This window comes from Tamandua tetradactyla, chromosome 3 (assembly GCF_023851605.1).
Source record: "Tamandua tetradactyla isolate mTamTet1 chromosome 3, mTamTet1.pri, whole genome shotgun sequence".
Lineage (NCBI taxonomy): Eukaryota > Metazoa > Chordata > Mammalia > Pilosa > Myrmecophagidae > Tamandua > Tamandua tetradactyla.
The window spans coordinates 74,620,354-74,646,687 of record NC_135329.1 but is presented as its reverse complement, the minus strand read 5'-3'; the positions used below and the strand labels follow the sequence as shown (position 1 = coordinate 74,646,687).

General features: G+C 39.1%; 1 long non-coding RNA gene and 1 pseudogene across 3 annotated transcripts in view; one reads left to right on the top strand and one right to left on the bottom strand.

The window, feature by feature from the left end:
• The window catches only part of LOC143677383 (uncharacterized), a 166,973-nt gene that overhangs the window by 96,650 nt on the left and 43,989 nt on the right, over window positions 1-26,334 (top strand). The gene's annotated exons all lie outside the window — the stretch shown is intronic.
• LOC143676738 (bifunctional phosphoribosylaminoimidazole carboxylase/phosphoribosylaminoimidazole succinocarboxamide synthetase-like) overlaps window positions 1-26,334 on the bottom strand; it is a 34,594-nt pseudogene that overhangs the window by 7,590 nt on the left and 670 nt on the right.

The following is a 26,334-nucleotide window of genomic DNA, read 5'->3' as shown; positions in this document are numbered from 1 at the left end:
CCCTTCCAAACACATGACTCCCCGGTCCGGCTGGGAACGGTGCACTCTCCTGGGTTGCAGCAGCCAGTGCCCTCCCACCACATTTGGCACCCCAGGCTGTCTAGGAAATTCGGACGGGCGCGCTCATGGGCTGCGGCGGCCAGCGACCCTCCACGCGTTTGGACCCCCGGGACGGCTGGCACCCTTCCAAGCCGCTTCGGCTGGTGAACCTCTCCCACGGCGAGAGTTTTCCAAAGTTAAAAGACCCACAGCATCTTTTACTGGTGGGACCTGCAGACAAACGTGTGCCACGAGCGCCACCTACTGGGCAGGATAAGAAAAACAGAACCCAGAGATTTCACAGAAAATCTTTCAACCTGTTGGGTCCAACACCCAGGGAAATCTGACTAAATGCTCAGATGCCAGCAGAATAATGGATCATGCTCAGAAAATTGAAAATATGGCCCAGTCAAAGGAACAAACCAATAGTTCAAATGAGATACAGGAGTTGAGACAACTAATGCTGAATATACGAACAGAAATGGAAAACCTCTTCAAAAACGAAATCGATAAATTGAAGAAGGACATGAAGAAGATATGGGCTGAACAAAAAGAAGAAATAGAAAAACTGAAAAAAACAAATCACAGAATTTATGGAAATGAAGGATGAAGTAGAAAAGATGGAAAAAACAATGGATACCTACAATGATAGATTTAAAGAGACAGAAGATAGAATTAGTGATTTGGAGGATGGAACGTCTGAATTCCAAAAAGAAACAGAAACTATCGGGAAAAGAACGGAAAAATTTGAACAGGGTATCAGGGAACTCAAGGACAATATGAACCACACAAATATACGTGTTGTGGGTGTCCCAGAAGGAGAAGAGAAGGGAAAAGGAGGAGAAAAACTAAGGAAGAAATTATCACTGAAAAATTTCCAACTCTTATGAAAGACCTAAAATTACAGATCCAAGAAGTGCAGCGCAACCCAAAGAGAATAGACCCAAATAGGCGTTCTCCAAGACACTTACTAGTTAAAATGTCAGAGGTCAAAGAGAAAGAGAGGATCTTGAAAGCAGCAAGAGAAAAATAATCCATCACATACAAGGGAAACCCAATAAGACTATGTGCAGATTTCTCAGCAGAAACCATGGAACCTAGAAGAGAGTGGGATGATATATTTAAATTACTAAAAGAGAAAAACTGCCAACCAAGACTCCTATATCCAGCAAAGTTGTCCTTCAAAAATGAGGGAGAAATTAAAATATTCTCAGACAAAAATTCACTGAGAGAATTTGTGACCAAGAGACCAGCTCTGCAAGAAATACTAAAGGGAGCACTAGACTCAGATATGAAAAGGCAGAAGAGAGAGGTATGGAGAAGAGTGTAGAAAGAAGGAAAGTCAGATATGATATATATAATACAAAAGGCAAAATGTTAGAGGAAAATATTATCCAAACAGTAATAACACTAAATGTTAATGGATTGAATTCCCCAATCAAAAGACATAGACTGGCAGAATGGATTAAAAAACAGGATCCTTCCATATGCTGTCTACAGGAAACATACCTTAGACCCAAAGATAAACATAGGTTGAAAGCGAAAGGTTGGGAAAAGATATTTCATGCAAATAACAACCAGAAAAGAGCAGGAGTGGCTATACTAATATCCAACAAATTAGACTTCAAATGTAAAACAATTGAAAGAGACAAAGAAGGACACTATCTACTAATAAAAGGAACAATTAAACAAGAAGACATAACAATCATAAATATTTATGCACTGAACCAGAATGCCCAAAAATACATGAGGAATACACTGCAAACACTGAAAAGGGAAATAGACACAAATACCATAATAGTTGGAGACTTCAATTCACCACTCTCATCAATGGACAGAACATCTAGACAGAGGATCAATAAAGAAATAGAAAATCTGAATATTACAATAAATGAGCTAGACTTAACAGACATTTATAGGACATTACATTCCACAATAGCAGGATACACCTTTTTCTCAAGTGCTCATGGATCATTCTCAAAGATAGACCATATGCTAGGTCACAAAGCAAGTCTTAACAAATTTAAAAAGATTGAAATCATTAACAACACTTTCTCAGATCATAAAGGAATGACGTTGGAAATCAATAATGAGAAGAGTGCCAGAAAATTCACAAATACATGGAGGCTCAACAACACACTCTTTTTTTTTTTATTAATTAAAAAAAATTAACTAACACAACATTAGAAATCAATCCATTCTACATATGCAATCAGTAATTCTTAATATCATCACATAGGTGTATGGTCATCATTTCTCAGTACATATACATCGATTTAGAGAAAGAAATAGCACGACACCAGAAAAAGAAATAAAGTGATAACACAGAGAAAACACAAATAAAAATAAAAAGTACAAAAATATATAAGAGAAAGAAAAAAAAACAAAAAAAAACTATAGATCAGATGCAGTTTCATTCAGCGTTCCAACATAATTACATTACAATTAGGCAGTATTGTGCTGACCATTTTTTTTTTTTTAGACATCATACTATTCTACATATGCAATCAGTAATTCTTAACATCATCACATAGATGCATGATCATCGTTTCTTAGTACATTTGCATCGGTTTAGAAGAACTAGCAGTATAACAGAAAAAAATATATAATGTTAATATAGAGAAAAAAATAAAAGTAATAATAATAAGAACAAAACAAACAAAACAAAACAAAACAAGAACCTATAGCTCGGATGCAGCTTCGTTCAGTATTTTAACATGATTACTTTACAATTAGGTATTATTGTGCTGTCCATTTTTGAGTTTTTGTATCTAGTCGTATTGCACAGTCTGTATTCCATCAGCTCCAATTACCCATTATCTTACCCTGCTTCTAACTCCTGCTGAACTCTGTTACCAATGACATATTCCAAGTTTATTCTCGAGTGTCGATTCACATCATTGGGACCATACAGTATTTGTCTTTTAGTTTTTGGCTAGACTCACTCAGCATAATGTTTTCTAGGTCCATCCATGTTATTACATGCTTCATAAGTTTATCCTGTCTTAACGCTGCATAATATTCCATCGTATGTATATACCACAGTTTGTTTAGCCACTCGTCTGTTGATGGACATTTTGGCTGTTTCCATCTCTTTGCAATTGTAAATAACGCTGCTATAAACATTGGTGTGCAAATGTCTGTTTGAGTTTTTGCCCTTAATTCCTTTGAGTAGATTCCCAGCAATGGTATTGCTGGGTCATATGGCAATTCTATATTCAGCTTTTTGAGGAACCGCCAAACTGCTTTCCACAGTGGTTGCACCATTTGACATTCCCACCAACAGTGGATAAGTGTGCCTCTTTCACCGCATCCTCTCCAGCACTTGTCATTTTCTGTTTTGTTTGATAATGGCCATTCTGGTGGGTGTGAGATGATATCTCATTGTGGTTTTGATTTGCATTTCTCTAATGGCCAGGGACATTGAGCATCTCTTCATGTGTCTTTTGGCCATTTGTATTTCCTCCTCTGAGAGTTGTCTATTCAAGTCTTTTTCCCATTTTGTAATTGGGTTGGCTATCTTTTTGTTGTTGAGTTGAACAATCTCATTATAAATTCTGGATACTAGACCTTTATCTGATATGTCGTTTCCAAATATTGATTCCCATTGTGTAGGCTGTCTTTCTACTTTCTTGATGAAGTTCTTTGATGCACAAAAGTGTTTAATTTTGAGGAGTTCCCATTTATTTATTTCCTTCTTCGGTGCTCTTGCTTTAGGTGTAAGGTCCATAAAACCGCCTCCAATTGTAAGATTCATAAGATATCTCCCTACATTTTCCTCTAACTGTTCTATGGTCTTAGACCTAATGTTTAGATCTTTGACCCATTTTGAGTTAACTTTTGTGTAGGGTGTGAGATATGGGTCTTCGTTCATTCTTTTGCATATGGATATCCAGTTCTCTAGGCACCATTTATTGAAGAGACTGTTCTGTCCCAGGTGAGTTGGCTTGACTGCCTTATCAAAGATCAAATGTCCATAGAAGAGAGGGTCTATATCTGAGCACTCTATTCGATTCCATTGGTCGATATATCTATCTTGATGCAAATACCATGCTGTTTTGACCACTGTGGCTTCATAATATGCCTTAAAGTCAGGCAGCACGAGACCTCCAGCTTCGTTTTTTTTCCTCAAGATGTTTTTAGCAATTTGGGGTACCCTGCCCTTCCAGATAAATTTGCTTATTGGTTTTTCTATTTCTGAAAAATAAGTTGTTGGGATTTTGATTGTTATTATATTGAATCTGTAAATCAATTTAGGTAGGATTGACATCTTAACTATATTTAGTCTTCCAATCCATGAACACGGTATGCCCTTCCATCTGTTTAAGTCTTCTGTGATTTCTTTTAGCAGTTTTTTGTAGTTTTCTTTATATAGGTTTTTTGTCTCTTTAGTTAAATTTATTTCTAGGTATTTTATTCTTTTAGTTGCAATTGTAAATGGGATTCGTTTCTTGATTTCCCCCTCCGCTTGTTCATTGCTAGTGTATAGAAATGCTACAGATTTTTGAATGTTGATCTTGTAACCTGCTACTTTGCTGTACTCATTTATTAGCTCTAGTAGTTTTGTTGTGGATTTTTCCGGGTTTTCGACGTATATTATCATATCGTCTGCAAACAGTGATAGTTTTACTTCTTCCTTTCCAATTTTGATGCCTTGTATTTCTTTTTCTTGTCTAATTGCTCTGGCTAGAACCTCCAACACAATGTTGAATAATAGTGGTGATAGTGGACATCCTTGTCTTGTTCCTGATCTTAGGGGGAACGTTTTCAATTTTTCCCCATTAAGGATGATATTAGCTGTGGGTTTTTCATATATTCCCTCTATCATTTTAAGGAAGTTCCCTTGTATTCCTATCCTTTGAAGTGTTTTCGACAGGAAAGGATGTTGAATCTTGTCAAATGCCTTCTCTGCATCAATTGAGATGATCATGTGATTTTTCTGCTTTGATTTGTTGATATGGTGTATTACATTAATTGATTTTCTTATGTCGAACCATCCTTGCATACCTGGGATGAATCCTACTTGGTCATGATGAATAATTCTTTTAATGTGTTGTTGGATACGATTTGCTAGAATTTTATTGAGGATTTTTGCATCTATATTCATTAGAGAGATCGGCCTGTAGTTTTCTTTTCTTGTAATATCTTTGCCTGGTTTTGGTATGAGGGTAATGTTGGCGTCATAGAATGAATTAGGTAGTTTTCCCTCCACTTTGATTTTTTTGAAGAGTTTGAGGAGAGTTGGTACTAATTCTTTCTGGAATGTTTGATAGAATTCACATGTGAAGCCGTCTGGTCCTGGACTTTTCTTTTTATTTTTTTTTTTTTTTTTTTTTTTTTTTTAAAGGAAAGACAGAGAGAAGGAAGGAAGGATAGAAGGAAGGAAGAAAGGGAAACATTTTTTAAACATTTTCTTGTTTTATTGTATTCTGTTTCTCCGTTTTTGTTACATGGGCTGGGGCTGGGGATCGAACCGAGGTCCTCCGGCATAGCAGGCAAGCACTTTGCCCGCTGAGCCACCGCGGCCCGCCCGACTTTTCTTTTTAGAAAGCTTTTGAATGACTGCTTCAATTTCTTTACTTGTGATTGGTTTGTTGAGGTCATCTATCTCTTCTTGAGTCAAAGTTGGTTGTTCATGTCTTTCCAGGAACCCGTCCATTTCCTCTAAATTGTTGTATTTATTAGCGTAAAGTTGTTCATAGTATCCTGTTATTACCTACTTTAGTTCTGTGAGGTCAGTAGTTATGTCTCCTCTTCCATTTCTGATCTTATTTATTTGCATCCTCTCTCTTCTTCTTTTTGTCAATCTTGCTAAGGGCCCATCAATCTTATTGATTTTCTCATAGAACCAACTTCTGGCCTTATTGATTTTCTCTATTGTTTCCATGTTTTCAATTTCATTTATTTGTGCTCTAATCTTTGTTATTTCTTTCCTTTTGCTTGCTTTGGGGTTAGCTTGCTGTTCTTTCTCCAGTTCTTCCAAATGGATAGTTAATTCCTGAATTTTTGCCTTTTCTTCTTTTCTGATATAGGCATTTAGAGCAATAAATTTCCCTCTTAGCACTGCCTTTGCTGCATCCCATAAGTTTTGATATGTTGTGTTTTCATTTTCATTCACCTCGAGGTATTTGCTAATTTCTCTAGCAATTTCTTCTTTGACCCACTCGTTGTTTAGGAGTGTGTTGTTGAGCCTCCACGTATTTGTGAATTTTCTGGCACTATGCCTATTATTGAGTTCCAACATCATTCCTTTATGGTCCGAGAAAGTGTTGTGTAAGATTTCAATCTTTTTAAATTTGTTAAGACTTGCTTTGTGACCCAGCATATGGTCTATCTTTGAGAATGATCCATGAGCACTTGAGAAAAAGGTGTATCCTGCTGTTGTGGGATGTAATGTCCTATAAATGTCTATTAAGTCTAGTTCATTTATAGTAATATTCAGATTCTCTATTTCTTTGTTGATCCTCTGTCTAGATGTTCTGTCCATTGATGAGAGTGGTGAGTTGAAGTCTCCAACTATTATGGTATATGAGTCTATTTCCCTTTTCAGTGTTTGCAGTGTATTCCTCACGTATTTTGGGGCATTCTGGTTCGGTGTGTAAATATTTATGATTGTTATGTCTTCTTGTTTAATTGTTCCTTTTATTAGTATATAGTGTCCTTCTTTGTCTCTTTTAACTGTTTTACATTTGAAGTCTAATTTGTTGGATATTAGTATAGCCACTCCTGCTCTTTTCTGGTTGTTATTTGCATGAAATATCTTTTCCCAACCTTTCACTTTCAACCTATGTTTATCTTTGGGTCTAAGATGTGTTTCCTGTAGACAGCATATCGAAGGATCCTGTTTTTTAATCCATTCTGCCAATCTATGTCTTTTGATTGGGGAATTCAGTCCATTGACATTTAGTGTTATTACTGTTTGGATAATATTTTCCTCTAACATTTTGCATTTTGTATTATATATATCATATCTGATTTTCCTTCTTTCTACACTCTTTTCCATATCTCTCTCTTCTGTCTTTTTGTGTCTGACTCTAGTGCTCCCTTTAGTATTTCTTGCAGAGCTGGTCTCTTGGTCACAAATTCTTTCAGTGACTTTTTGTCTGAGAATGTTTTAATTTCTCCCTCATTTTTAAGGATAATTTTGCTGGATATAGGAGTCTTGGTTGGCAGTTTTTCTCTTTTAGTATTTTAAATATATCATCCCACTGTCTTCTCACTTCCATGGTTTCTGTTGAGAAATCTACACATAGTCTTATTGGGTTTCCCTTGTATGTGACAGATTGTTTTTCTCTTGCTGCTTTCAAGATCCTCTCTTTCTCTTTGACCTCTGACATTCTAACTAGTAAGTGTCTTGGAGAACGCCTATTTGGGTCTATTCTCTTTGGGGTGTGCTGCACTTCTTGGATCTGCAAATTTAGGTCTTTCATAAGAGTTGGGAAATTTTCAGTGATAATTTCTTCCATTAGTTTTTCTCCTCCTTTTCCCTTCTCTTCTCCTTCTGGGACACCCACAACACGTATATTTGTGCGATTCATATTGTCCTTGAGTTCCCTGATACCCTGTTCAAATTTTTCCATTCTTTTCCCTATAGTTTCTGTTTCTTTTTGGAATTCAGATGTTCCATCTTCCAAATCACTAATTCTATCTTCTGTCTCTTTAAATCTATCATTGTAGCTATCCATTATTTTTTCTATGTTTGCTACTTTATCCTTCACTTCCATAAGTTCTGCGATTTGTTTTTTCAGTTTTTCTATTTCTTCTTTATGTTCAGCCCATATCCTCTTCATGTCCTCCCTCAATTTATCGATTTCATTTTTGAAGAGATTTTCCATTTCTGTTCGTATATTCAGCATTAGTTGTCTCAGGTCTTCTGTCTCATTTGAGCTATTGGTTTGTTCCTTTGACTGAGCCATATTCTCAATCTTTTGAGCGTGGACAGTTATCTTCTGCTGCTGGCGTCTGGGCATTTATTCAGATTTCTCTGGGTGTTGGATCCAGCAAGGTTGTAAGATTTTTCTGTGAGATCTCTGGGATCTGTTTTTCTTAATTTGCCCAGTAGGTGGCGCATGTGGCACACGTTTGTCTCAAGTGTTTGGAATGGGTCTCCCCCAGTCACCGATCTCCGTGGCCTGGGGATTTCGGATCCAATTCTCTCCATTGGTTCAGGGGCCGCGTGTGGTGGGGGCGTCAGCTGCCGCGGCTTGAGGGGACCTTGTGGCTGGTTGCGGACCGCAGCGGGCCTGGGGGATTCCCCACCGGACCAGGAAGCCTCCCGTGGGGGGGGCTACCGCGGCTTGGATAGCCCTCCTACCCGAGACTCGTATCCGCGGACTCGAAGCAGAGACTCGAAGCCGCCCGCAAAAGAGGGGTGCCGCCTGCCTCGGCTTGGGAAACTTGCTTCTCCAATACTCTCAGCCGTCCCGGAAAGGAGGGAGGGAGTAGCTCGGACCACCGCAGCTGCCGCTGATCGGGAAATCGCGCGCCGCTCGGGGGTCTCACCGCAACCGAGTCTCGCAGTCAGTCTAGCCAGCCCAGACTTTGGATAGCCCTCTGATCTGAGAATCCTAGCCGCGGACTCAAAGCCGAGACTTGAAGCCGCCCGCAAAAGAAGGGCGCTGCCTGCCTCGACTTGGGAAACTTGCTTCTCCGATACTCTCAGCCGGCCCGGGAAGGAGGGAGGGATTAGCTCGGACCGCCGCAGCTGCGGCTGCTCAGCAAATCGCGCGCTGCTCGGGGGTCTTGCCGCAGCCAAGAGTCGCAGTCAGACTTGCCAGCCCAGACTTTGGATAGCCCTCTGATCCGAGACTCGTAGCTGCGGACTCGAAGCCGAGACTCGAAGCCGCCCGCAAAAGTGTGGCGCCAGCCGCCTTGGCTAGGAAGCTTGTCTCTCCAAGTCTCTCAGCCAGCCTGGGAAGGAGGGAGGGATTAGCTCGGACCGCCGCAGCTGCAGCCGCTCGGGGGTCTCGCCGCAGCCAAGTCTCGCAGTCAGACTTGCCAGCCCAGACTTTGAATAGCCCTCTGATCCGAGACTTGTAGTCGCGGACTCGAAGCCGAGACTCGAAGCCGCCCACAAAAGTGTGGCGCCGGCCGCCTTGGCTGGGAAGCTTGTCTCTCCGCATCTCTCAGCCAGCCCGGGAAGGAGGGAGGGATTAGCTCGGACCGCCGCAGCTGCGGCTGCTCGGGAAATCACCCACCACTCAGGGATCTCACTCACCGCAGCCGAGTTTCGCAGTCAGACTAACCAGCCCAGACTGGGTTACGCTGTGTGTCCATTCCCTGCTGTAGCCCCGGGAGCTGTTCTGTACTGTTTCTGTTCACCTATTAGTTGATTTAGAGTCGGAGGAACTAAGACGCATGTACCTTACTAAGACGCCATCTTGGATCTCCTCTCAACAACACACTCTTAAACAACGAGAGGGTCAAAGAAGAAATTGCAAGAGAAATTAGTAAATACCTCGAGGCGAATGTAAATGAAAACACAACATATCAAAACTTATGGGACGCAGCAAAGGCAGTGCTAAGAGGGGAATTTATTGCCCTAAATGCCTATATCAGAAAAGAAGAAAAGGCAAAAATGCAGGAATTATCTGTCCACTTGGAAGAACTGGAGAAAGAACAGCAAACGAATCCCAAAGCAAGCAAAAGGAAAGAAATAACAAAGATTAGAGTAGAAATAAATGAAATTGAAAACAATAGAGAAAATCAATAAGGCCAGAAGTTGGTTCTATGAGAAAATCAATAATATTGATGGATCCTTAGCAAGACTCACAAAAAGAAGAAGAGAGAGGATGCAAATAAATAAGATCAGAAATGGAAGAGGAGACATAACTACTGACCTCACAGAACTAAAGTAGGTAATAACAGGATACTATGAACAACTTTACACTAATAAATACAACAATTTAGATGAAATGGACGGATTCCTGGAAAGACATGAACATCCAACTTTGACTCAAGAAGAAATAGATGACCTCAACAAACCAATCGCAAGTAAAGAAATTGAATCAATCATTCAAAAGCTTCCTAAAAATAAAAGTTCAGGACCAGACGGCTTCACATGTGAATTCTATCAAACATTCCAGAAAGAATTAGTACCAACTCTCCTCAAACTCTTCAAAAAAATCGAAATGGAGGGAAAACTACCTAATTCATTCTATGAAGCCAACATCACCCTCACACCAAACCAGGCAAAGATATTACAAAAAAAGAAAGCTACAGGCCAATATCTCTAATGAATATAGATGCAAAAATCCTCAATAAAATTCCCGCAAATCGTATTCAACAACACATTAAAAGAATTATACATCATGACCAAGTAGGATTCATCCCAGGTATGCAAGGATGGTTCAACATAAGAAAATCAATTAGTGTAATACACCATATCAACAAATCAAAGCAGAAAAATCACATGATCATCTCAATTGATGCAGAGAAGCCATTTGACAAGGTTCAACACCCTTTCCTGTTGAAAACACTTCAAAAGATAGGAACACAAGGGAACTTCCTTAAAATGATAGAGGGAATATATGAAAAACCCACAGCTAATATCATCCTCAATGGGGAAAAATTGATAACGTTCCCCCTAAGATCAGGAACAAGACAAGGATGTCCACTATCACCACTATTATTCAACATTGTGTTGGAGGTTCTAGCCAGAGCAATTAGACAAGAAAAAGAAATACAAGGCATCAAAATTGGAAAGGAAGAAGTAAAACTATCACTGTTTGCAGACGATATGATACTATATGTCGAAAACCCGGAAAAATCCACAACAAAACTACTAGAGCTAATAAATGAGTACAGCAAAGTAGCAGGTTACAAGATCAGCATTCAAAAATCTGTAGCATTTCTATACACTAGCAATGAACAAGCGGAGGGGGAAATCAAGAAACGAATCCCATTTACAATTGCAACTAAAAGAATAAAATACCTAGGAATAAATTTAACTAAAGAGACAAAAAAAACCCATACAAAGAAAACTACAAAAAACTGTTAAAAGAAATCACAGAAGACCTAAATAGATGGAAGGGCATACCATGTTCATGGATTGGAAGACTAAATATAGTTAAGATGTCAATCTTACCTAAATTGATCTAAAGATTCAATGCAGGGCGGGCCGCGGTGGCTCAGCGGGCAAGAGTGCTTGCCTGCCATGCCGGAGGACCCCGGTTCGATTCCCGGCCCCAGCCCATGTAAAAAACAAACAAACAAACAAAATATAATAAAACAAGAAAATGTTTAAAGATGTTTCCCTTTCTTCCTCCCTTTCTTCCTTCCATCCTTCCTTCCTTCTCTGTCTTTCCTTCCCTTCCTCCCTCTCTCTTTAAAAAAAAAAAAAAAAAAAAAAAAAAGATTCAATGCAATACCAATCAAAATCCCAACAACTTATTTTTCAGAAATAGAAAAACCAATAAGCAAATTTATATGGAAGGGCAGGGTGCCCCAAATAGCTAAAAGTATCTTGAGGAAAAAAACCGAAGGTGGAGGTCTCACGCTGCCGGACTTTAAGGCATATTATGAAGCCACAGTGTTCAAAACAGCATGGTATTTGCATCAAGATAGATATATCGACCAATGGAATCGAATAGAGTGCTCAGATATAGACCCTCTCATCTATGGACATTTGATCTTTGATAAGGCAGTCAAGCCAACTCACCTGGGACAGAACAGTCTCTTCAATAAATGGTGCCTAGAGAACTGGATATCCATATGCAAAAGAATGAACGAAGACCCATATCTCACACCCTATACAAAAGTTAACTCAAAATGGATCAAAGATCTAAACATTAGGTCTAAGACCATAAAACAGTTAGAGGAAAATGTAGGGAGATATCTTATGAAACTTACAATTGGAGGTGGTTTTATGGACCTTAAACCTAAAACAAGAGCACTGAAGAAGGAAATAAATAAATGGGAGCTCCTCAAAATTAAACACTTTTGTGCATCAAAGAACTTCATCAAGAAAGGAGAAAGACAGCCTACACAATGGGAGACAATATTTGGAAATGACATAACAGATAAAGGTCTAGTATCCAGAATTTATAAAGAGATTGTTCAACTCAACAACAAAAGGACAGCCAACCCAATTACAAAATGGGAAAAAGACTTGAACAGACACCTATCAGAAGAAGAAATACAAATGGCCAAAAGGCACATGAAGAGATGCTCAATGTCCCTGGCCATTAGAGAAATGCAAATCAAAACCACAATGAGATATCATCTCACACCCACCAGAGTGGCCATTATCAACAAAACAGAAAATGACAAGTGCTGGAGAGGATGCGGAGAAAGAGGCACACTTATCCACCGTTGGTGGGAATGTCAAATGATGCAACCACTGTGGAAGGCAGTTTGGCGGTTTCTCAAAAAGCTGAATATAGAATTGCCATACAACCCAGCAATACCATTGCTGGGTATCTCCTCAAAGGACTTAAGCACAAAGACACAAACGGACATTTGCACACCAATGTTTATAGCAGCATTATTTACAATTGCAAAGAGATGGAAACAGCCAAAATGCCCATCAACAGATGAGTGGCTAAACAAACTGTGGTATATACATACGATGGAATATTATGCAGCTTTAAGACAGAATAAACTTATGAAGCATGTAGAAACATGGATGGACCTAGAGAACATTATCCTGAGTGAGTCTAGCCAAAAACTAAAGGACAAATACTGTATGGTCCCACTGATGTGAACCGACATTCGAGAATAAACTTGGAATATGTCATTGATGACAGAGTCCAGCAGGAGTTAGAAACAGGGTAAGATAATGGGTGATTGGAGCTGAAGGGATACAGACTGTGCAACAGGAGTAGATACAAAAACTCAAAAATAGACAGCACAATAATACCTAATTGTAAAGTAATCATGTTAAAACACTGAATGAAGCTGCATCTGAGCTATAGGTTTGTTTTGTTTTGTTTTGTTTTTTTACTATTATTATTACTTTTATTTTTTCTCTATATTAACATTCTATATCTTTTTCTGTTGTGTTGCTAGTTCTTCTAAACCGATGCAAATGTACTAAGAAACGATGATGATGCATCTATGTGATGATGTTAAGAATTACTGATTGCATATGTAAAATCGTATGATTTCTAAATGTTGGGTTAATTTCTTTTTTCTGTTAATTAATAAAAATAAAAATAAAAAAAGAATATTAAAATATCATTGTTAACTGTAGTCCATGGTTTGTTATAGGCATAGTTTTTCCCAGCTATCACCCTATTAGCATCTTGTGATTATTAAATACATTTGTACTAGTTCAAAAAAAAAAAAGAATTCAACTTGGGGAAGTTGAATTTCACCCCACTCTCACCATTCCCTGAAGAGGGCTTTGCAAATGCTTTTCCACTCACTGATTAAATCACTCTGGGTTTCATTGGGGCATCATTCTGGAACAACCAACAAAATCTCATGTCCTACCTGAGATTCCAAGTACTTACGGTGTTCAAACTATCTACATAAGTTATATTAGGAAATGCACTAGTCAAATATAAATTTTGTACCAAATAAACATTTTGTTGCTTTAGTCTCACACATAAGGTGAGATTTCAAAATATTAATTACCATCTATTTTCAGCACCCTGCAGTAATGACATACCTTTGTTCTTCCTCATGTGAAAACATTTTTAAAATTTGTACATTTAGCCACTATTATTATACACTTAGGCATTCCTAGATTATACCATCTCAATATTTAACATCTATCTTTCTTTCTGATTTTATTTATGCCCCCAACCCTCCTCCCTCTATCATTCTCACGTGCAGCTTCATTCAATGTTTTAACATAATTGTATTATAGTTAGGTAGTATTGAGCTGTTCATTTCTGAGTTTTTATATTCAATCCTGTTGCACAATCTGTATCTCTTCAGCTCCAATTACCCAATATCTTACCCTATTTCTGTCTCCTGGTGGTCTCTGTTACCAATGAAATAGTCCAAGTTTATTCACTAATGTCAGTTGATATCAGTGAGACTGTACGGTATTTGTCCTTTTGTTTTTAGCTAATCTCACTCAGCATAATGTCCATTCATGTTGTTACATATTTCATAACTTTATTCTGTCTTAAAGCTGCATAATAAGAATAACCTAGTTTTATCTGCTGTTTTTCCTGATACCATAAAATCATGACTTTCAATTGTTGTGACTGCTGTATTTAGTGTCAAGCAGAGAAGTGAGTCTCTTCAATGTGTAGGTGAGTTTTATTACAGGTGCATACATAAGGATCTGGAGGAAATTTTTTCCAAGACAATTTCAAAGAGAAAAAAGGGAGCTTGGACTTTAGAGCTTAAGGAGACAAATAAATGGCAATGGTCCAGAGGAAAACAGAAAAAATAATGAAGAAAAAGAAAATAGGCACAAGATTCATTAAAATTGAGTAAAGGTCACCTGCTTCATTCATGTTTTGTCAACATATACTGTTATCTTATAGGTAGTTCTATTTTGCTGAATATGGCATCTCAGCTCTTTTGCCATTCAAGTCAGGAAGGTGCTGATTTATTAGTCCATGTGGTGTTTCTAGTGCTGTTCCATCCTGATTTAGGATATTTCCTCATTCCTTCAAGTGACCCTGAGGAAGTCTGATTAATGTCACTAAGAAGGGAGAAAACTTTTGTTATTAGATTAACAGCAAGCCATTATAGAAAGAGCTTTAAATCAAAGCTATTTTAAGAGATGTTAATAAACATTTTCTAGCTACCAAAGGCTACATCAAGCATTTTCCAGCTAAAGCATTATATTAAGTGTTTTAGTTTGCTAACTGCCAGAATGTAATATTCCAGAAACAGAATGGCTTTTTAAAAAGAGAATTTAATAAATTGCTAGTTTACAGTCCTAAGGCTGAGAAAATTTCCCAATTAAAACAAGTCTATAGAAATGTCCAATCTAAGGCACCCAGGGAAAGATATCTTGGTCCAAGAAGGCCGATGAAGTTCAGGGTTTCTCTCTCAAGTGAGAAGGCACATGGTAAACACAGTTAGGGCTTCTCTTTCATCTGGAAGGGCACATGGTGAACACAGCATCATCTGCTAGTTTTCTCTCCTGGCTTCTGGTTTCATGAAGCTACCTGGGAGGCGTTTTCCTTCTTCATCTCCAAAGGGCGCTGGCTGGTGGACTCTCTGCTTTGTGGTGCTGCAGCATTCTCTGCTCTCTCTGAATGTCTCATTCTCCAAAATATTTCCTCTTTTATATGACTCCAATAAACCTATCAAGACCCACCCAAATGGGTGGAGACATGTCATCCCCTAATCCAGTTTAACAACCATTCTTGACTAAATCACATCATCCAGGGAGATGATCTGATTGCAGTTTCAAACATACAGTACTGAATAGGGATTATTTTACCTTTATGAAATGGGACTTATATTAAAACATGGTTTTTCTTAGGGGGCATACTTCCTTTTTAAAACAAGGATCACCTTCCTTCCAATCTGTAATGACACATGTTTCATTTCTGTCTGAGACTTTATCAGAAGTGTCTTTAAAGTCCACGTTTCTACCAACAGTCTCTTCAAAACTTTCTAGGCCTTCTCTATCAAGCTTCTCACAACTCTTCCAGAATCTTCCCCTTATCCATTTAAAAAGCTGTTTCCCACATGTTTGATGTTTGCAAACTGCAGCAGCAGCACCCCACTCCTGGTACCAAAATCTGTGTTAGTTTGCTGGCTACCAAATGCGATGTATCAGATCCAAAATGGCTGTATTAGTTAGGGTTCTCTAGAGAAACAGAATGAACAGGGAACACTTGCAAATATAAAATTTATAAAAGTGTCTCATGTGACTGCAGGAATGCAGAGTCCAAAATCCGCAGGGTAGGCTGTGAAGCCAATGACTCCAACAGAGGGTCTGGACGAGCTCCACAGGAGAGACTCATCAGCTGAAGCAGGAATGGAACCTATCTCTTTTGAATCCTCCTTAAAAGGCTTCCCGTGATTAGATTAAGCATCACTCATTGCAGAAGACACTCCCCTCTGGTTGATTACAAATGGAATCAGCTGTGGATGCAGCTGACGTGATCATGATCTAATTCTATGAAATGTCCTCATTGCAACAGATAGGCCAGCACTTGCCCAACCAGACAAACAGGTACCACAATTTCGCCAAGTTGACACATGTCCCTGACCATGACATTGAGCATCCCTCCAATTATCCAGCTATCAATTCTAAATGACTTTTAATGACATTGGGATTCTTACCCACTAGTAATCACTGAGCCACACCTCCATGTATAATTTTCTCAATGGGAATTTTTTCTAATTTATCAAAATATGTATCAACATTAAGATGCACACTGCTGCCCTGTATACTTACAACCAATCTTATAACCAGAACTCCTTAAATAAGTCCAGTCGACACATCACTCTAATGGTGTTTGTAATCAGAAACTCACTAAAGGACTATATAAATTGAAAGGCAAACTCAGCAAACCCACCAGAAATGAGATTGAAACAAAATAGTTCAGGCCAAGGCTTTATTTCAGGAAGAAACAGAGCCAACTGGGAAGTATTTCAAAAGAGAGAAAGAAATAGCTGCCTTGAGGTGGCAAGGGATAGGGGTTTTATGGCTTAAGGTTAGGGAGTTGGGGGACAAAGGTTAGACAGGTCTCTATTGGCTAGTTTTCAGAAAGAGGGAGCTAAGTTAAGAATTGGCAGGTTTCCATTGGTAAAGTTTAAAATTTAAGAACTGCCTTAAGCATGCATGGTTGTAAATACCAGAGGGCAGATAGTGAGTAAGGGAGTTTACCACAAGAATTGCATCTGCTGGAGGGTGGAGGCTGAGTAATGGGAGGTTATTGCAAGAGGCCAGCTGATGGAGTATGAAGGAGACACTGAGCTGGCATGGTGTTCTAGTTTGCTAGTTGCCAGAATGCAATATACCAGAAATGAAGAGACTTTTTAAAAGGGGATTTTAATAAGGTGCTAGTTTAGAGTTCTAAAGCTGAGAAAATGTCCCAATTAAAACACATCTATAGAAATGTCCAATCTAAGGCATCCATTGAAAGATACCTCAGTTCAATAAGGCTGATGAAGTTCAGGGTTTCCCTTTAAGTGAGAAGGCACATGATGAACATGGTCAGGGTTTCTCTCGCATTTGGAAAGGCATGTGGCAAACACAGCATCATCTGATAGCTTTCTCTCCTAGCTTCCTGTCCCATGAAGCTCCCTGAGAGGCAGTTTCTTTCTTCATCTCCAAAGGTTGCTGACTGATGGACTCTCTGCTTCTCATTCCTACATCATTTTGCTCTCTCAGAATCTCCCACTTTCTTCACAATTCTTCCTTTTCTTATATTCCAGTAAAGTAATCAAGACCCACCTGGAATGGGTGGGAACATGTCTCCACCTAATCTATCTTAACAAGCACTCTTCAGTGAGTCACATCTCCAGGGAGATAATATAAGTAAAGCTTCAAACAAACATTACTGAATAGGGATTAGAAGAAATGGCTGCCTTTACAAAATGGGATTAGGATTAAAACATGGCTTTTCTGAGGTACATACATCCTTTCAAACTGGCACACATGGGTTTGGGTAAGAGAGAATTTCTGAAACATTTGCCAAGGATAAGTTACATCCTGGGGGGATGGGGACACATTCTGGACTTTTTGGTAAATGAGTTCTGCAACTGATTCCAGCTGAAATGAAGTATAGTTGTCCTAAGGGGAAAAATTTGGGGGGTATCCAGAGATATCACAGGACAGGAGAAAAAGTTGTTTCTGCTCCTTCTCATGTTGGGAGTCATCATTCATGTATTCTTGAGTTATTTACTAGATGACTTAGTATATGATCTAGGAGGGGAGCTGTAAGAGACAAGGGCGAAAGAGAAGAACCAATAATAACTACAGTAATGGTGTTATAAGGGACACAAGAAATTATTTTAGCAGTGAAGTGAAATAGGAGGAAAATAAAGATAGCCATGTTTGGCTACCATAACTAGCATCACAGGATTTTAAAATAATTTCTATGTTTCCTTTCAAAATTTTAGGTTTTTCTCTACTTGTCCAGTTTTGTTATTGTAAAAAACAGAAGGTGTCATTTATGATTGTTCAGGTGCCTCTTGTAACAGTGGTGAGAATATCTTATGTTCTCCTGTTTTGTATAACTGAAGCTAGGTTTATTACTTGCTCATTATTAATAGCTCATGTGGTTGCATTCCTGGGTAGTTGTAATGAGAGAAGGATACTTAAAATTGGTTGTTCTCTCTTTTATTGCCCAGATGTGGTCTCTCTCTCTCAGCCAAAATGACAAGTAAACTCACTGTCCTTCCCTTCTCTACGTGGCACATGACTTACAGGGGTGTGGACCTTCCTGGCAATATAGGACAAAAATCCTAGAATGAGCTGGGACTCAGCATCAAGTGGTTGAGAAAATCTTCCACTTTTCTCAAAAGGGGAAGAGTGAAATGAGACAAAATAAAGTGTCAATGGCTGAGAGATTCCAAAGAGATTTGAGAGGTTATTCTGGAGGTTATTCTTACATATTATATAGATATCACCTTTTTAGTTAAGGTGCAATGGAGAGGCTGGAGGGAACTGCCTGAAAATGTAGAGCTATGTTCCAGTTGCCATGCTTCTTGAAGATGATTCTGTAATGATATAGCTTTCACAGTGTGACTATTTGGTTGTGAAAACCTTGTGTCTGATGCTTTTTTTTATCTACCTTATTGATAGATGAGTAAAACATATGGATTAAAAATAAATAAATAATAGGGTAAACAAATGTTAAAGTAAATTTAGTAGATTGAAATACTAGTGATCAATGAAAGGGAGGGGTAAGTGGAATGGTATGCATGAAATTTTTTTCTTTTTATTTCTTTTTCTGGATTGATGCAAATGTTCTGAGAAGTGATCATGGTGATGAATATTCAACTATGTGATCATATTGTGAGTTATTGTTTATATACCAATAATGGAATGACCATATGGTAAGAATGTTCATGTTTGTATGTTGTTATGTTTAAAAAAAATTTTAATTGATCATCCTTATAGTAGAGTTTCAACAAACCCAGACTGTGGTAGATGGTGTACCCAACGTCAGGTTTTTCTAGAATAGGATAATCATGAGCAGGGAACCCAAATTCTGGATCTTCTAAGAACTACTCTTTTCTCCCATTTTTGAGGTTGATGTGAGGTTTTGAGAAAGAAACTTAGATCAGGTATTTGCCCAGAATAGGCCTTTTCTTGGGGTTTTAAGATAGTGGCATTAGGAATGATGGATACTATAGTACAGTTTCCAGCCCATACTCAAGGATGTTATTAAGTACATGAGAAATAAAAATGAATAATGTGAGCATCAGGGCTGTTGCAGATCCAAAAGGGATAAAGTATAAATTTGGATGGGTAGAAAAGTTGAATTCTTGGGTTCTGCCATATATTACATTTATGTATAGAGGAGAGTAATGAGGGGTTAGTGTTAGGTTTTGGGTTAGGGTTAGGGTTAGGGTTCGGGTTAAGGTTAGGGCTAGGGTTAGGGTTAACATTTAGCTTTGTTTGACAGAGGAGATTGCAAAAAAGAAAAGTGAAAAGGTTTTTTGGGGTTTTGATTTGATTAAATTATAAACTTGTCCTGATTGGTTCCCAGACTAAACAACTCAGTTATTTTATAAGAACTGTTAAAGTACAGAGTGTTGTCACTGTAGTTTTTATTAATTATGTGCATAAGGATGATTTTGTTAATGCCTGGATCATCCCAAATAATGGTTGTGTTGAGATATTTTTTGGTATTTGTTGCTTTGAGTGCCACTATAAGGTGGTTGTATTAAAGAATAGTGTATGATTGCAGAATGTAGATGATATATGCACTAATTCACCTGCATAGGGTTGTGAAGAGTTTATTTAAAGCATGGGGAGGGTTTATCCATTAAGACTGTGAATATGCCAATTGAGTCTGAATTTTCTATACATTGAGAGATTTCTACTTTGTTTATACTTTAATGAAGAATAGGTATATCATTGTTTTCTGTGAAATTTGAGAGGAGTTTTTTTTTAACCCATTGGTCACCAAAGCTAGTATATTGTGGATGGACTCATAAAGAGAGTTTTAGGGCTTAAAGGAAAGGCAAGCAGGGATAGGGTGACAGTGTGGGTGGATTCAGGTCATATCTAACAATTAGAATGATTGACTGTGGTTGCTGTTGTCTGGATGGTTTCTGTAAGAAGATGGTGAGAAGATGTTTGGACATATAATGTGAACCAGAACAAGATAGTAAGAAGAAGAGCTGGTGGGGATAGTAAAGAAGTTAGTGCCATGGTTTAAGTAGAAGTAGAGAAGTAGAATAAGGATCAAATTTGCTGCCACTGGAAGTCTTGGAAGGTGCTTTGAAGAAATTTTTCTAGCAGGAATATTAGGAATTGTTTTAATGGCTCTGGAAGGTGAGGAAGCAGAGAAGTGATTTCAGTGAGGAAAAGGTAGAGTGAAGTCTGGATAAAATGTCACAACCTTGAAGTGGGGAGAGACAGATAAGGATTATAGGGAATGGATGGGAGGATCTTAGATCTATTGAGCATATGATTGGTTCAGTAATTAAAGGGGAAGAAAGGAGGATGCTGTCAACCACATTCTAGAGATTGAGGAATGGGGATAAAGGTTCTGAATGTTCAAAGAGAACCAAATATGTGGCCCCTGTATCAATTACAAATGAGATTGGCTTATATCCCACCTGGATAATGATCCTTGGTTCACACTTACTGATGGAGATGTGGGGCTGTTTCAAACCAGGGACTCATCAGTGTCTTATTGTCAATCTGAGGAGGCCTGGAAAGGAAGATCCTGACTGTGAGACCATTGGGTGTGCTGGAAGAACTCTCTTGGAAACAGGGTTTTCATGATGGCTTGACTTCCAGTGATGCTTATGGTGATACACCAGACACAATCCCAGAGGGGGGCTAGGACCTCTCTCAAGACAGTCTAATTTCCAACCATCATAACATAACAGGCAAGGTCCCAGTGAGGTTTTAGGATAGCAGAAGAGGGGTTACATTCTGAGATTTAAACTTGAGGGCAGCAGCTAGGAGGGAGGCTTTGGACTGATGTCATTTGTGTTTTTCTAATTTGTCTTTCTCCTTTGTATTATTAAATATCTTAAAGGCTGCTTTAATTAAGTCTTTTTGAGGGGTTTGAGGGTCAACCTCTAGTTTTTCCAACTTTTGCCTGATATTGGGATAACATTTTGTGATGGAGTTAGTGGGTAGGTATAGTCTGCTAGTGTCTGATTCAGGGTTTAAATTACTGTATTTGAGGAGAGACTCCATCAATCTATTCATGAATACCTCTGGATTTTCATCAGGTTTTAGTTGTCATAATTAACTGCCTAAAGGGCAGCCTTTTTTATGCCTTCTATTATAAAGGTTAAAAAGTGGGCTATGCCATGTATTTTGAAGATGATTGTATAATGATACAGCTTTCACAGTGTGACTGTGTGATTGTGAAAACCTTGTGTCTGATGCTTCTTTAATGTACCTTATCAAGAGATGGGTAAAACATATGAATTAAAAATAAATAAATAATAAGGGGATCCAATGTTAAAATATATTTAGTAGATTTAAATGTTGGTGATCAATGAAAGGGAGAGGTAAGGAGTTTGGTATGTATGATTTGTTTTTGTTTTCTTTTTATTTCTTTTTCTGAATTGATGCAAACATTCTAGGAAATGATCATGATGATGAATATACAACTATACAACTATGTGATAAAAAAGAATGTTAATTTGTATGTTGATTGGTTTTATTCATAAATTTTTTTTTAAAGTGGGCTATGTGGGTAAGATCAGGGGAGTAAGGTTCTTAATTGGAAAGTGGCGCAGTGTTGGTCTGATAGGTGAGGTAGTAGGAGCAGATGAGGTGTTGGAATTCTTTAATGTATATGGCAGGGTTTTCAGAGTATGACCCTAGTTTGTTTTCTATTTTACTTAAATCAGAATGATAAAGAAATATATACTTTAACTATTCCTTCAGTTTCTTTACTTCCTGTGGGGTAAAATCAGAGCCAGCATCCACGCCTAGCTAAAAAATGGGGGATTAGGATCTGCCTTTGGGTTGACACATGGGGGTGGTGATGAGAAGGGGGGAGGGTATAGTCCTCATGAGTGGGCATGAGGAGGGGGGAAAGGTGGGATGGGAATCAGAGTTGAGGATGGGGAAGAGGACCTGGGACTGGGGGAGAGTCCAGACATTATAGTGGAGATATGTAGGGAGGAGGTACAGGAAAACCACAATCTGATGGATCAAAGTTGAAATTTTCAGGGGATTTCAGGGAGGGGAGAGAAGAAGAGAAAGGTTTTGATGTAAGTGAAGAATTTAAGAGGAGCAGAAGTGACAAAGAGAGGGACAGTTACACAGGTAAAAGAAATCTTGAATGTAAGAAATTTCAGACCACCTGCTGCTGTGCTCGATGAATTTCTCTATGTTGTGGAGCATTAGAAAATCAAAAAGTGCCATTTTTTGGCCCTTAACTTTCATTATCCAGTTTGTATCATGGCCACACAGTGGTTGAAAAGAAAAATGAGAATTTGGGTCTGATGTTTCCTTCTAGGTACAGAGTTTTAAGGTTACGGAGTGGACACCTTAAAGGTGTGAGGTTTATTTGGAGGGTTGCAAAATGAGTTCCTCATTTTAGGTGGTGTGAGTGAGATAAGGAATTTCAAGGTGGACCATGCTTGGAACTGGATGTCCCAGAGCCAGGGGTGTTTCCCATGAGAATATAGGTGTCCTTCCTGCTGTGGCCTTTGGGGATAGTGGGGATGGCTTTTTTCCCACAAAGATGTGGGCATGCTGCCTATCATGGCCCTCAGGGATGGTGAGGACCTGGACAATGGAAAAAGTAGAGTGAGAGAGAGAAAGAGCAGGATCCTCCAGGGGAAGAATTCTTAACTCACCCTGCTGTGATTTGTTTCTGGTGTTGGGTGGGTGGTGGGCAGCAGCAGGTGTTGAATGGGTGGTGGGCAGCAGCAGGTGTTGGATGGGTGATCGGCAGCAGCAAGTGTGGGATGAGTGGTTGGCAGTAGCAGGGTGGAGCTGTGGGGGGTGCAGAACAGAAGGATATGGTAGGTTGAGCAGGAAATGCATTGAGAGAGAGAGACAAAAGGTGAATGGAAAAGAAGGATTGAATAAATGGAACTTCACCCCATTTTTCCAGTACCTAGTATGAAATTGAAAAGGTTTTGCAGTATTTTTTAAATTAAAGGTTGCATTCTCTGTCTAATTTATATCATGGCCAGAAAGTATTACAATAGAATATGAGATGCTTAGATTGAATTTGATCTCAGTGACCTGAAGTTCTGTGTTGTTTAAGAAAGCACCTTGGGGGGTGGCTGTTGAGGGAAGGGAGAGCCCCATACCCATGTCACCAGCTTAAGAGAAGGTTTCCTTAGAGTTGGGCATTTCCCAACTTAAAAGGAACCAGACAAATGTTTCCTCAAGAGCTGGGCATCCCCAGACTCAAAAGGCACTGGAAAGATCAGAGTGTTTCCTGAGAGAAAAGCCGGTGTCCTGGGTTCAATCTGGAGACTAGGCACACTCTCATCGTGAGGGATTGCCAGAGCTGCCTCAGAGCCTGGTGTTGGGGTTTTCAGAGACCGATAAAATCTGATGAGTAGGATAGGAAATAGATAGTGACAAGGGCAGGTGGGGTGGACTTACAGTTTTGGGTCCAGCAGGCTGGGGTGGGTGAAGTTCCAATTCATTTACAAGTGGCACAGCCGTTATCAGAGGTGAAGCTTGTAGGCTGTGTCCAGAGGGTAACTTTGGGATTTTAGTTCTGACTGACCCTCCAGGATTGGGAGTAAACCCAGGATGAACTGCTGCTGCCCACTGCTCCCCATGTTGCAAGGCTGGAGGACCGGGGTTGCCTCATATGAGTCCTGGGTTTCAGCATCAGATAAAAGGCAAAAATCAGCAACTCACTGGGACCAGGGTGGGGACAAAAAAATGTAGGCAAAGGCTTTGTTTCAGGGAGAAACAGAGCTGCCTGGGCAGTATTTCAAGCGGGAGAGAAATACCTGCCCCGAGGTGGTGGGGGATAAAATTTTTAAGACTTAGGGTTAGGGCATTGGGGGCACAGTTTAGGCAGGTCTCTGTGGGCTAGCTTTCAGAAATAGGGGGCTAAGTAGTGACTTGACAGCTTTCCTTTGGTAAAATTTAAAATGTAAATGCTGCCTTAGATATGCAGGGTTGTAAATGCCAGAGGGCTGATTATGTAAGGGGAGTTAAGGCAAAAATGCATCTGCTGGAGAGTGGAGGCTGACTAATGGGAGGTTACTGCAAGAGGGCAGCTGATGGAGGGTGAAGGAGATGATGGGCTGGCATGGGTTAATGTGAGAGAGGCTTTCTAAAATATTTGCCAAGGGCAGGCTGTCCTCCAGGCCTAACATTTACCCTTTCTTATATTTTCTGAATATTCTAGAATAAGCATATAGCACTGTCCTCATCATAAAAATTATTAGAAATACATGAACAAAATGGTCCTAACTTTTCAAAGTTTGATAAAAATTCAAAACCTCTGAAAGGAGGAGTTTAAATAATAAATAGAACTTTTTTGTGGTGGTGTTTTTGGTGGGCCTGGGTGTTCAAACATCACCAAGCAGAACCTGCTTCTGACCCCCATCCTTGAGGGGAGGGAGCAGCTGGTTCAAACATCACCAACACCCCTAGAATTAGAATTGTAGGCCCCCAATGCCCCCAGCACTGTGAGCCCTTCATTTGAGCTACTTTGCAATCACATCATTCCTAAAAAAGCAGAAACATTTTAAAAGCTGGAGACTAGGCATTTTCTGCATCCTTAGTGAAAGCATTGTTTGGTCTTTATAAAGTCACTTACCTCTGAGGGTGCCATCTCAAAACTTTCTTAAAACACAATGCACAACCTTAAGTAACTCAACATACTGGAAGGAAAGCTTTAAACAAGATAATCCACTTTATTAGATTAAAACATTCCTTGAGCTCAGCTTTGTTTCTCAGAACAATATTGTAAAATACAATTAAATTTCTCCTCTAAAGTGAAATGCTGATGATCAGTGAGGGGGAAGGGTGGGGGATATGGTATGTATGATTTTTTTTCTGTTTTCTTTTTACTTCTTTTTTTGAATAGATGCAAATGTTCCAAGAAATGATTATGATGATGAATATGCAACCATGTGATATTGTGAATTACTGATTATATATGTAGAAAGGGATGATCAAAAGTTACAAATGTTTGCATTTGGTGATTTTGGTATTCAAACAAAAGTTAGTGTGTATATATATATATATAAAAGTTAATATATAGATCAATGGAAAAATTTTCTCCACTAAAATTTCACTTAGCAATATTTTAAAAAGTAAAACAAGAAAAATATAGAATACCCATGATGTTTTGAGCTATTAACACAATCGTTTTTAAAACATTGCCACATTACCCATTTTTCCTAATTTTTGACTATTTAAACAAACTATTTTAAACATAACAGCACATTCTCTGTTTTTTTTACACCTGAATACATAAAAAGTTTATTAAAAATATTTTGCAACTGAAATATGGTAGAAATGGGAAACTACTGCAATTTTCATGTCTTTTCCATAAAATGCACATTTATGAAAATTTCATACATATTCACATTTGATCTAATCATCCAACAATAGGCAAATCCACCTGCTCACAGGTTTTACAGTCTGTATATATACAAATATCCTTATACGTAGATGTTTGCATGTATTTGCATATGGTGGTGGAGGCAGGTCTATTAGAACTGGCTGAGAAACAGATGTCCTCACGGCTCCAGGGCCTCCTAGCCCCATGCCCAACATGAAGCTCCAGACAGGGCAACAAAGAAACAAAAAAGAATAAAATAAGGGCGGGCCACAGTGGCTCATCAGGCAGAGGTTTCACCTGCCCTGCCAGAGACCCGGGCGATTCCCTGTGCCTGTCCATGCAAAAAAAGAAGTAAATGGGAGCAAAACAGGATCCGAGGCCTGGCGGACAGCAGGCACCTTCTTTCCTTTCCCTGCTCTGGGAGCTGCACAAGAATGGAGCAGGTCAGCCCCAGGATATGCTGACCGAGCACTCCTGAGTGCCAGTCCCTGACTGAGGGCTGGAGCTCTGCTCTGCTGCGCCTTGGTCCCCCAGCCATGGCCCTTCTGTTTGCAGACACGTGGACTGCTGGCTTCTCGGGCTCTTTCCAATTCCCTCTGCTTGTCTTCCCACCCGCTGTGGTCCCAGTATGTGTTGGTGAGAGCCTCCCATATGCTCACCTTCTTGGAAATAAGATTTTTAACACAAGAAACATTTTTCAAATTAAATACAACAGATTCTATAAACA